The sequence below is a fragment of the Spea bombifrons genome, chromosome 4 (assembly GCF_027358695.1).
Source record: "Spea bombifrons isolate aSpeBom1 chromosome 4, aSpeBom1.2.pri, whole genome shotgun sequence".
NCBI classification, from domain to species: Eukaryota; Metazoa; Chordata; class Amphibia; order Anura; family Pelobatidae; genus Spea; species Spea bombifrons.
The window spans coordinates 11,294,885-11,307,871 of NC_071090.1; positions in this window are offsets into that span (position 1 = coordinate 11,294,885).

A 12,987-nucleotide genomic window follows, 5' to 3' on the forward strand; every position below is an offset into this window, starting at 1 on the left:
ACTGTATTAAGTGTTAAAGGATTCTTTCAAGATTCCTTGATTCTCCAGTCTTGCATTGGACTACCAGTTATGAATTGAGCAAATGTTATGATATCCATCAGCAATTAAGTGATGCAACAAGCACATCGCTGGCTGATAAAAAAACTTCTAGACCAAATAACAAATGCATAATTTCTCTAAATAAAAACTACCGAAATAATGTAATCTTACTTAAATGATTGTAAACGACAATTATATTATTGCTCTTTTATAATTTTCATCTGTTCCAATAATTGGTCAAGTTATTTTGGGTAATCATGTGTCCTTTTATTTAATAAATAATTACTAAGGCTGATGAAAGTCAAATGGGGAAATATGCTTAGTGCTATACAAGTGGAGTAAACTGGAGTGGAGTGGACTAAAACTGATATCGAAACATCATATTTTAAACATGACGCTCTCTACAATCATCCTTACCCAAGCACCTCCACACTTTCCATCTCATTCCACTGCAATTTCCTAATAGATCATAAGCTCACGATGCATCGTGTATGCAGAGCGTATGCCTTTGACCCTTAGACAAAATTCTCCCTTTTTTTAATGTTGCAAAATATAACAAACAACATATGGGTATCATTTTGTCTGCAACCATCCCTATTTTCAGTGGTGTGCTTAAATACCGTATTTGCTCGATTATAAAACAAGGTTTTTTCCAGAGCAAATGCTCTGAAAAATACCCCTCGTCTTATAATCGGGGTCGTCTTATAATCAGACCTCAAATAGGTCTGACTATGCGACTAAGATCCAGATCCCCCGCAGCGATGCAGGGGACCTGGATCCTCCTGTGTTATGCCCCCCCCCCAACCTACCGGTGCATCTGAGTCCCCGATGCTTAGTCCGGGCAGCGTGTAGAGCTCTACCCGATTCGTGTAGACAACTTCCGCTGCAGAAGCACCGTTAAGTTGGGGGGAAGGATCCAGGTCCCCTGCATCTGAGTCCCCGTTGCTTAGTCCGGGCAGCGTGTAGAGCTCTACACGCTGCCTGGACTAAGCACCGGGGACTCAGAAGCACCGGTAAGCTTGGAGGAGGGAGGGGGAGGGAGTGTTAAACGGGGGGGCATAAGGCATTTCTGGAGGCAGAGTGCATTGTGAAATGCCTTTTAACCCCCTTAATGCCACTCTGCCTCCAGAAATGCCTTTTAACCCTCTATACGCCACTCTGCCTCCTGAAATGCCTTATACCTCCCTATATGCCACTCTGCCCCATAATATGCCTTTTAACTTCCTAAATGCCAGAGTGGCATATATGGGGTCAAAAGGCATATCATGGGGCACAGTGGCATATAGAGGGTTAAAAGGCGTATCATGGGGCACAGTGGCATTTAGAGGGTTAAAAGGCATATCATGGGGCACAGTGGCATATAGGGGGTATAAGGCATTTTTGGGGTAGAGTGGCTGTAAAAAAAGGAAATAAAAACAATACATTTTTCTCAATCATAGCTTTTATTAACAAAAAATTCACATAGTTTACATGAATTAACATTTACTGGTAAAACTTTTTTCCTATAGGGTCGTCTTATATTCAGGCTTTTTCTTTTTTCCCTAAATTAATATTCAGATTTTGGGGGGTCGTCTTATAATCAGGGTCGTCTTATAATCGAGCAAATATGGTAGTTGTTTGGATTCAGCTCAAAAAAATAAATTAAAATAATAAAAATTAAATAAATATATTTTCATGTTTCAAAATATTTCTCAAGGAAGTTGACAACACATTTTAAAGATTCTTACGTAGTTGAGGGTTGTTGTGGTATTTACTTATAATAATTCATTTTGAAAATGAAATCTGACTGGCTTGAAAGATTTCCAGAGGATGTGGCTTTTTATTTTCTTTAACATTTGATAAAGAGTTTTAACCTGTTACTATTTATGCCACCACTGCTGCAGGCACTTACAACATAAACTCGATATGTGGTTGATTAAGCTAATTGTCGCTGGTCTTATATTTATATTATTTTCTCCTATAACTTGCTATGGTAAGTGTGATTTAGTACTTTTAATAGTTTATTACACCATTAACTGGTATTAAGGCAACTTATTCAGTAATTTTTACTTATTTATCAATATAAACTATTAAAAAAACAGTAGATCTACACTTAGGTAATTTATTTGTACTTTTGTGTAAGTATTATTATAATATTTTATTATGAGGTTGATGGGAAAGTTATGTGGATTTTGAAAATATATTTTTTTATTCTTATAAGTATACTTATAATGTATTTTACTGTATATTAGTTTGTAAAATAATGCTTTTTTCTACATGTTCACAAAGCTCTGATTTTCTGATTTGCACATTCTAAAAATATGATGAAATCTGTTTTTTTTTTAATATAAAATATGGAAATGTCATATTCATTAGAATACAAGAGCATTAGTTGTATATAGGTATAGCCAATCATACAGAATTTATTTTAAATTGGTTAAAAAATACAGTATCATATATTGTGAATGAAAAAGTAGTTACAATCATGAATAATTCCATTTATAAATAATGTTTATATTTCAGAGAACACATATTTACAGTCGCCCCAAAACTTTTTATATTTGAATGCCGTTGTTCATGTATGTTTCTTTTTTCAATTTAAAAGTCAGATTTTATCAGTCTTCTTTAAAAATCTGATTTTGCTATCGCTTGTTAATACAAGCAAGTTTATATAAAAACTTGTATGGGTGCATTGGGTTTGAATTACAGTTGAACTTGCTGTAAAATCTCACATTTAGAGAGGGGGAAATATTATAAACATGTATAAATTTTGCCTTCAAGCTAAGTTTTCCTGAAAATGTAGTTTTACATTAAGCTTGCATATTATATTTTATTATTATATTATATTGTTATATATTATTAATATATTAGAATGTTAGGTTTTACTGTACTTGAGTAAACATTTAAGTCTGCTCTTTTACATTGTTTGCCTGATTCCAAAAACACATGACAATATTTGGATATGGCTTTTAAAATAACATTGCATTTTATTAATAAAGCACCATCACCTCTCATAGTGCTGCATACTGTATTTCTTACTCAAATACCCTATATTACTCTTGTTTTCATTAGCAGGCAGAGCCGGCCTTAAGGGTTCTGGCGCCCTGTGCGGACTACTCCTCTGGCCCCCCCCATCCCAAAAGGAAAAAAATCTCCCCCCTCTGCCCCTTCTCACTGCCTGCCCCCCTACCCCCTCTCCCTATCCTTACTTACCTTGTTGCCGGAGTCCTCCAGTGGGAGCGGGAGGCGTCCGTCATGGAGAGTGAAGGGCGCCGAGCGGTTACTGAAAACTTCACGAGCAACTGCTCGGAGCCTCTGCCCAAGACTTAAATGAAAACACTGGCTTTTTTTTTGTTTAACTTTATTTAACATAATTTAACAAAAAAAACAAACAATGTTTTAATTTAAGTCCCGCACGGCGCCCCTGTTGCCATGGCGCCCTGTGCGGCTGCACAGGTCGCACACCCCTAAGGCCGGCCCTGTTAGCAGGTAACGCAACTATGTTATTGTAACATTCAGAAAAGGTACATGGAAAAAGCAACAGAAATATTATTTTTGTCTATTATTTATGAATCCTTTTTGTATACATATTTGTATGTTCTGTGGACAAAACGTCTTCATCAGTTTCCTAAAATATTATTAATTGCATGATACATTTGAATATGGTAAATGACTCAACTCACAAGACTCAAACACAAAGTAAACTTTAGCAAGCAGAAAACTCTTTCTCTGTTACTATGACAGCTTATGCAGAAACTTGTGCTTGCGGTGGGTTATTTATAAATAGCTGCAACTTTGATAATGATGGCAATGTGTGTGTATATATGTATATATATATAGTATACAGAGGTCATATTTGTGAAAAGCTGTGTAGATGTGTGAAATTGTAATTGTATCCATTAATTTTACAGCATATGAAAATATGATATTTCACCTGATGTCAGACATCACAATCAAATGCTCATCATCAAGTACAGAAAGACCAAGATTTACAAACAGAAGTAACATCAGAGAATTTTTTTACCAGGGTTTTTTTTACATACTGATTTCCGATTTGTCGCCGGAAAATAAAGGCCTTTACAATTGTGTTTCGAATAATGGGATTGTATCTGCAACACAATTAGAGATCAAAGAACGTAAGTACTGGTGTCTAATTACATCTAATATTAAATACAGTCCTTCTGGAAATATAACAAAAAGTGGTAAAATGTTTTACTGGACTCACGATAATTACCATAAACTTCAGCTACTTTGTGTTTTCATCTGAAACTGTATAAACTCAGAGGCTAAGAGTAGATTTATCACATGACAAAAAAAGTTAAATATTACATTTTTCTCTGAAATGGGTCTAAATCATTTATTACACAGTGTAATTGTCATTTTGTTTTCTTCATAAAAAGTAAACTTTATATATCTTCATAAAAGCAAATAACACCACCTCCAGGCATAGAGGTGGTGCCCTATGATGAAGCTCTGTGAAATCTCAATTCAGTACTGGTCATAGTCAACCATTGAGTATTATGATGAATGCAGTCCACAATAAACAGGTTCATGATGCCTGGAAATAGCCCTAAAACTCATATTGGGATATAACCGCAATGCAAACTTTACGCAATTTACTTGAGGGAAAGGCTATAGAGGTGTCTTTTTTTAATATTGTAAATGTATCTCATTCAGAGTAATGGTTTGTTACGTAATACAAGAGAAAATGGAACGGTAGGTGTTTGTTTCTGAGAACTTATAATTCTCATTATAGATAATCGTAATTATTTTTTTTAGAATTATTAGCACAAGAAATGGTGAAGTTTCGTACTGTTGGAGATAAATTGCGGCTTCTTTGTAGACCAAGCGCTGATACAACATCTGCAAAGTGGAAATGGACATCTGTTGATTCAAGTGAGACAGCATTAATGGAGATCAGCAACACAATAGTAACAAGGGGCAAACATTTTGAAAAGAATGCAAAAACTTCAAAAATTTACGCCAACGAAATCATAATATCACCAGTGAATTTTGAGGATGCTGGTAAATACGAATGTCCTCTTTCTAAAAAAGGCATTGTTGTTATAAATCTTGTTACCATTCAAGGTATGTATTTTAATACATTTTCAGTTTTGTTGCACATCATTCTTATCAATATAAAATGCCTAGTGTCACAGAGCTCTAGCTATTTTAAAACTAATAAAATGCCAAATGTACAAGAATAAGCAGATTCTTGCATGACTAGCCACAAATACAAAAATAAGCATTAAGCAATATTAATGAATTATAGAATTATACTATGTCCATGCCTTGTACAACGTCCATTATGAGCCTAGACTACCTTAAATGGTTTCCTAGGTGTCAACGTACTTGCCTGGGAGTGTAATATGGATAACTATAAAAAGACAAATTGGAAAAAAAAAGATAAATCTCTTAATTTTTTTAGTGTTGTACTGGGAAACCATATTCCAATGAATACTGTAAAACCTACGCTGCATTATGTATATTAACAAGTCTGTTAAACAAGAACATGGCACTATCTAAATACTAGAATTTTCTACATTAACTTTTGCAGTCTCTTGTTTAGGTTATGCATTTCTATATTTTTTGTATTCCCACTAATAAATGGTGAGAAATGTTAAGATATGTAATTTTCTTTCTGACACATATTTAGGAATTCTAAAATAATGTACCAAATGCTAATTAACTTCCTTTTCCTTCAACTTCAGTGAAAGCATCGCCATCTACTAAAGTATTTCATGGCACCAATGTTTCCCTTACTTGTTCAGTATCCCATGTTTTACATAAGCAAATTGAACTGACTTGGGTTCAGATCAACAACAATGTCCCGGTTCCCATGAAGACTGAACTACTCACTAATACAACAAAGGAAAACACTTTATTTATTAAAAATATCAACCAAGAAGATTTAAAATGGACGTGTTTGGTGTTTCATGAGAAACTCTTGGTAGATTTGGCATCAATCACACTGAAGTATACTGAGCCACCAAATGAACATACTACATCTGGACTTGCCATAACTATTGGAGCAAAAACAAGAACATATATACCTACATATAGAAGTAACATAACAGGTATGTTTTTCACATTTATTGCAGTGCAAGCATAAATTATTGGTATGTTCAGTGACACACTCTTACACGGCACTATTTGCTTACCTGTGGTCAATCAAAGATATCCAGAAACCTTAAATCCCATTTAAGGAGCAATCATCATGATCATTGTTATTAGGACTTATTCATAATGTTTGTTGTTTTGTTTTTGTTTTTTGTTTGATTTGGCTCATATACTTTAGTCTTGCAAATGATATGTTATTATATGACAACACTGAAGAAACGACACTCTGCTACAATGTAAAGTAGTGAGTGTACAGCCTATATAACAGTGTAAATTTGCTGTCCCCTCAAAATAACTCAACACACAGCCATTGATGTCTAAACCTTGGCAACAAAAGTGAGTTTGGCATATAGGGGGTTAAAAGGCATAGCATGGGGCAGAGTGGCATATAGGGGGGTATTAGACATTGCTCAGGGAAGAGTGGCATATAGGGGGATATAAGACATTTCTGGGGGCAGAGTAGCAAGCATGGGGGCAGATATGCATAACTGGGGGGGCAGGTTGGCAAATAAAAGGAAATAAAAACAAAAAAAATATTTTTCTCAATCATAGCTTTTATTAAATATGAAAAAATAGTTTACATGAATTAATTAAGAAATAAAAGTTTCTTACAAGAATATCGTGAAGAATAATGTGATCATTGTTTTGTTCCACTGAATAAAATTGAACTTTTTCTTCTAAAAATGTTTGCAGTGGCAAATGTATGTCTAATGTATGTCTTTATAAGGGCCTTTTAACACCCTTTGCTTTCTGGCATTTTAATACAAATAATGTGATAAAAAGAATGTTTTATAGTTATTTGTACGGCAAATAGTGTGACTCGGGTATGTATAAGGGGTGCGTGTGGGTATAAGGGCTCGACTGCGAGATAAACTATATGGGGCTGGTCTCCAAATGTTTCCAGGGCTGCTTTTCATTCCCAGTCCGCCCCTGGTTGTAGGAAGAAAAACCATGTTGCAATTGTTGATTACTTCAGATGAATTAAACAAGTCACTTTAGATTCAGTAGGGGACTTCCATATGTTTCTTTTACATTAAACTTGTTTATGAGCTTACAAACTAGCAGTTGTAATGATGCTGTTAATGAAGCAGTCTATCATACATAAAATGTTTTGAAAGCAATTTAAGAGTGTAAGCGACTCCATTAAAAACAAATAAGTATGAATGACAATAATATATAGTTTTGTTCTTTGGCTCTACCACATCCTTTTTTCAAGATTTTCTCTAGCAATCTTATTATCAGCAGCTTTGAAATACATTTCTTTGCACTTAAAGAGGGTGTGCTTCTTATGCGTGTGGAGTAAAATATTATGCCTTAATTATATGTGTAATGTGTGTATTGTAGCATCCAACCTTATGATTAAAGATTGTAAGAGATCCTGTAAATACATACCCACCAAATGTAACCTCTGAGCCTGATTGCCTGAAGTGGCATCACAGGGGTTCATCTGAATCAACTGATATCCCTGGAGTCATAGGGGACTCCAAAATGGATCTCTGATAGAGCACAGTGTGAAAAAGAGTAAAATAAACATTAAAAAGTAAAAAAAAAAAAGTAAAAAATACAAACAAGTAAAAAAAATGTAAGTATGTGTATGTATATATATATATATATATATATATATATGTATATATATATACATACAGCAGCAGAAGACCAAACCTGGCGCCACTGATTGTCAGCTAAGAACAGGAAACTGAGGCTACAATTTGTACAGGGTCACCAAAATTGGACAATGGAAGACTGGAAGAACGTTGCCTGGTCTAATGAGTCTCAATTCCAGCTCTGACATTCAGATGGCAGGGTCAGACTTTGGCGTAAAGAACATGAAAGCATGGATCCAGCCTGCCTTGTATCATCAGTTTAGGCTACTGGTGGTGTAATGGTGGAGACATTTTCTTGGCACACTTTGGGCCCCTTAGTACCAATTGAGCAGTGTTTAAAGGCAACAGCCAACCTTATTACTGACCATGTCCATCCTTTTAGGACCACAGTGTACCCATCTTCTGGTGGCTACTTCCAGCAGGATAATGCACCATGTCCCAAAGCTCATATCATCTCAAACTGGTTTCTTGAAAATGACAATGAGTTCCCTGTACTCCAATGGCCTCCGCAGTCACCAGATTGTCAGGATTCCACCCTGTCAGCCAATATCCTGTTGGCTAATGAGCCAACCAGCTGCCTCTGCTTACCTGGGTGTAACCCCTTCTCTCTCTGGAGCACCAAGCCCCAATCATTACATCTAGCTGAGCCTTATTTCCTGGATTGAAACCTGCCTATTTAATCCAACTTTACCATTCAGTCAGTGCCTTTGCATTGAAGTTTGTGGACCATTTTGCTCTGGCCCTGCTCCTGTATCTGTAGGGTTCTCTGTCTCCTGCCTTGTGCTCTTCCAAGTGGGCTTCCTGCCTTCAGCCCTGCCAGTGGGCTTCCTACCTTGTGCCCTTCCAAGTGGGCTTCCTGCCTTCAGCCCTGCCAGTAGGCTTCCTGCCTTGTGCCCTTCCCAGTGGACTTCCTGCCTTCAGCCCTGCCAAGTGGGCTTCCTGCCTTCAGCCATGTCAAGTGGGCTTTCTGCCTTCAGCCCTGCCAAGTGGGCTTCCTGCCTTCAGCCTTTCCCAGTGGGCTTCCTGCCTTCAGCCCTGCCAAGTAGGCTTCCTGCCTTCAGCCCTGCCAAGTAGGCTTCCTGCCATATGTCCGGTTTCTTGGTAAGAGACTGTTTAACCTGTATTTGCTTGTCCTGCCATATTATACAATACATAACATTACCTGGAATTCTGCCTATGGTGTATTCCTGTGTGCCTGACAGAACCCTAGGTATCCCCTGCAATGAGGCTCCTACCCAACCTGATTAACCGGGCCCTGACACAGATATATTCTATCTATTCTATTTTTTATTTTAAAGCATTCTCACTAGCATTAATTATAAGAGGTGCTGCTGAAGACCAAATTACAATCCAAGGTGATTGACGTACTCACATCAAACAGATTGAAAACTCTCAAAACTATACTTTTAATTAAGGCCCTTTCGTGAGGGACTGGACGTGAGGGATGAAGGAGAGAACAGAGTCAAGTGTGATACCAAGGCAGAGAACTTGGTCTGTTGGTTGGATAGTTGTTGGATGGTTGGAGTTGTCAACAGTAATAGAGATGTCAGTGTAACGGGTTCACCAAGAGAGCTGTAGTAGATCCCAGAGATCACCCACATGTATCCTCCTGTTATAGCCGAAATCACTTCCAGCACCAGTCAGCATGCACACCTTGGAACCCTGCTATGTGTACCCAATAAGTAGACACAACTACCTTGAATTGAGTACAGCAGGAATGAACAGTTTATTCTTGTAAAACATAGACTCATATAACCACAGAACTTCATTAACATAAATCAACATTGATAAACAGGTACATGTAGACAACCCAACCTTTAATCCCCTTTAGCTACTGAATCTCCCCCCTGACAGCCATCCTGTTAATGGGATTAGTTTACACAATGATGTTCCTGCCTGTTTGGCAGCCAGGCTGGAGCCATCTTTGAGTTCCTTGCGGCCCTGTATGACAGGTCATTCTGTCACAGTCAGAAATTGTGGACAGAGCAGATGGTGGGATTACTATAAACTTGAGCTTTACAGTAGGTAATGGGACACCATCCATCATGCAATTTCTGAAGGAGATCCATCTCCCATCGGAAGCCAAAGAGGCTAATACAGGGAGGGAATTAAAACATGTATGTGATAGGTATCCAGAATCTAAGACAAGACCAAGAACTGATTAAGATCTGACTCTTTACATCAAATCAAATGGGCAGACTAGATGTGCCGAATGGTTATTTTCTGCTGTTAAATTCTATGTTTCCATGTTATTTAAACACTTCTCTTGAATTCGGATAACGATCTATTAATGAAATTATTTATATGCCACAAACAAGTCTTGTTACACATATTTGAGCATTTTTATATACCGTATTTGCTCGATTATAAGACTGCAGGTGACCTGGATCCTCCTCAGCTGCTGCCAGCACTTCCACCGGGCGTTGGCAAAAGTGCGGGCAGCAGCAGAGGTTGTATACGCACTTACCTTTCCCGGCCTAGCGCGCCCTCAGCATGGGGGGCGCCTCCTCCGCGCCGGGATAGCCCGCCCACTGCCAGGGAAGCAGAGCCGGTTGGGGAGATCATTGTTCTCTCTGTGACAGGCGGCGCTCCAGAAGCAAGACCGGGACCCCGGCGGCACTGTGCCGTCCCGAAGTCATCTGCGGATCCAGTAGACTTACCTCTTTAATTTTCTGGAGGAGGTGGGGCCTAGCGGGATCACACAGCGTCATTGCGTAATCCTGTGGTACTGCTGAGGCATCTCAGTGAGTGAAGTGCCTTAGTTGCTCGAGTGCATATAGGGGTATAAGGCATTTCTGGAGGCAGAGTGGCATATAGGGGGTTAAAAGGCATAACATGGGGCAAAGTGGCACATAGGGGGTATAAGGCATCTATGGGGCAGAGTGGGAACCCTGGGGGCAGGTTGGCAAATAAAAGGAAATAAAAAAATATATATTTTTCTCAATCATAGCTTTTATTAAATATGAAAAATGTGTTTACATGAATTAATATTTACTAGTAAAACTTTTTTCTTATAGTGTTGTCTTATATTCAGTTTTTTTCTTTTTTTCCTAAATTAATATTCAGATTTTGGGGGGTCGTCTTATAATTGCTCTTTAATTCAGTTGAAAAATAGCATATAACCAATCTCTTGCATTACATATGCATCTGATAACATTTTAATGACAAAAGGTGTTTGCAGTCCACTGTAGGCAATTGTATTGTTCATGCTTCCTCCCACAGAATGGGTAGGTTTAAAGTGTTTACATTGTACATTACACGCAAAAATATGTCTAAATAAAGATCTGAGCATTATAATGAACATTATCATGAATATATAATTTTCTTTTAGAATTAAGTGAAGAGGAGGCAGACCATCAAATCAGTCACTGGGTTTTAAGACTTACCTGCGTAGTCCTATTTATAATTTTTGTTGTAGCTGGAATAATATACATGGAAAAAACTTTGAGGAAACCTGGTAAGCTTCACATAATGTTTTCAATTATCTATTCGTCTTTCCATCTGCCAATCTGTGTTGTGCTCATCATTTACAATACCAAGGAAAAAATATATTTGGGATGCTCCAAAGAATCGTAGGAATAAAAAATACTCACAACACACAATGTTTAGAATGGTTTTACACAGTGAAAGAACATACCGTATTTGCTCGATTATAAGACGAGGTTTTTTTCAGAGCAAATGCTCTGAAAAATACCCCTCGTCTTATAATCGGGGTCGTCTTATAATCAGACCTCAAATAGGTCTGACTATGAGACGACTAAGATCCAGATCCCTCGCAGCTGCAGGGGACCTGGATCCTCCTGTCTCTCCCCCTCCCCCACTTACCGGTGCTTCTGAGTGTAGCCGGCGCGGCACCGGTGCGGGGAACTCTGATCTCTGACAGCCGGGGAAGGTCTGCGCGATGGACGCAGACAAACCCCCGCTGCTAGCCACACCTCCTTCCGGCTGCAGCGTAAGTTCTACACGCTGCCCCGGCTACATGACAGGGGAGTCAGAAGCACCGGTAAGTTGGGGGGGGCGGGGGAGTGTTAAATGGAGGGTATAAGGCATTTCTGGAGGCAGAGTGCTCTAGGAAATGCCTTTTAACCCCTTTAATGCCACTTTGCCTCCAGAAATGCCTTTTTAACTCTCTATACGCCACTCTGCCTCCTAAAATGCCTTTTTAACTCTCTATACGCCACTCTGGCACATAGGCGGTCAAAAGGCATATCATGGAGCACAGTGGCATATAGGGTTAAAAGGCATATCATGTGGCACAGTGGCATTTAGAGGGTTAAAAGGCATATCATGGGGCACAGTGGCATGTAGGGGTATAAGGCATTTCTGGGGCAGATGTGCATAACTGGGGGGGGGCAGGTTGGAAAATAGAAGGAAATAAAACCAAAATATTTTTCTCAATCATAGCTTTTATTAAAAAAATAGTTTACATGAATTAACATTTACTGGTAAAACTTTTTTCCTATAGGGTCGTCTTATATTCAGGGTTTTTCTTTTTTTTCCCTAAATTAATATTCAGATTTGGGGGGTCGTCTTATAATCGAGCAAATACGGTATTTACGTATATACATGTCAGATGCAGTGCACGGTAGATATTTTGTTGCAGTCATGTCATTTGGAACATTAGAGGTATCTCTTATACAATAAGCTCTTAACATGCTGCACTTTACAAACATAAAACATTAAAAGAAAGAAAATTACTTTGGAAATGCGTAGAAACTATAGGTGAAAATGAAGAAGACTTTTTCAAACCAATGTGGATTGTTGAGTCAAATCTATGACTGAGGTCCACAGGTACTCTGTACCACTCAGTCAGTAAATTATATGCTGTTTCTTGGACCTCGCTATTAATTGAGCATGTTTGTGTCAAAATGTATCTTTTGCAATAGTTTTGGTGTAAGTATAATATTCAGTTCTCTTTCCCATAAGAATGGAAAATATGTTTTCTTCACATCGGTAAATCATTTGCCTTCAGTACTTGAATGTTAGGGACCATGAACCAGACGTATAGTGCAAAAAAAACCAAATCGTAATCCAGGAGGGTATACCAAAAAGACAGGCCGGGGCAGGAACCAAAGCGGGTAGTCAGACGACCAGGAATCAGGAGTACAGACATCAGCAAAGTCAGGGTGCGAATACCAGGAATCAGGAGCCGGGAGGGTAGTCAGACAAAGCCAGGTCATACACAGAAACAACAGCATACAGGAAGCAAAACACAAGGTCAATTGCATCCTGCAGCCTTATATAG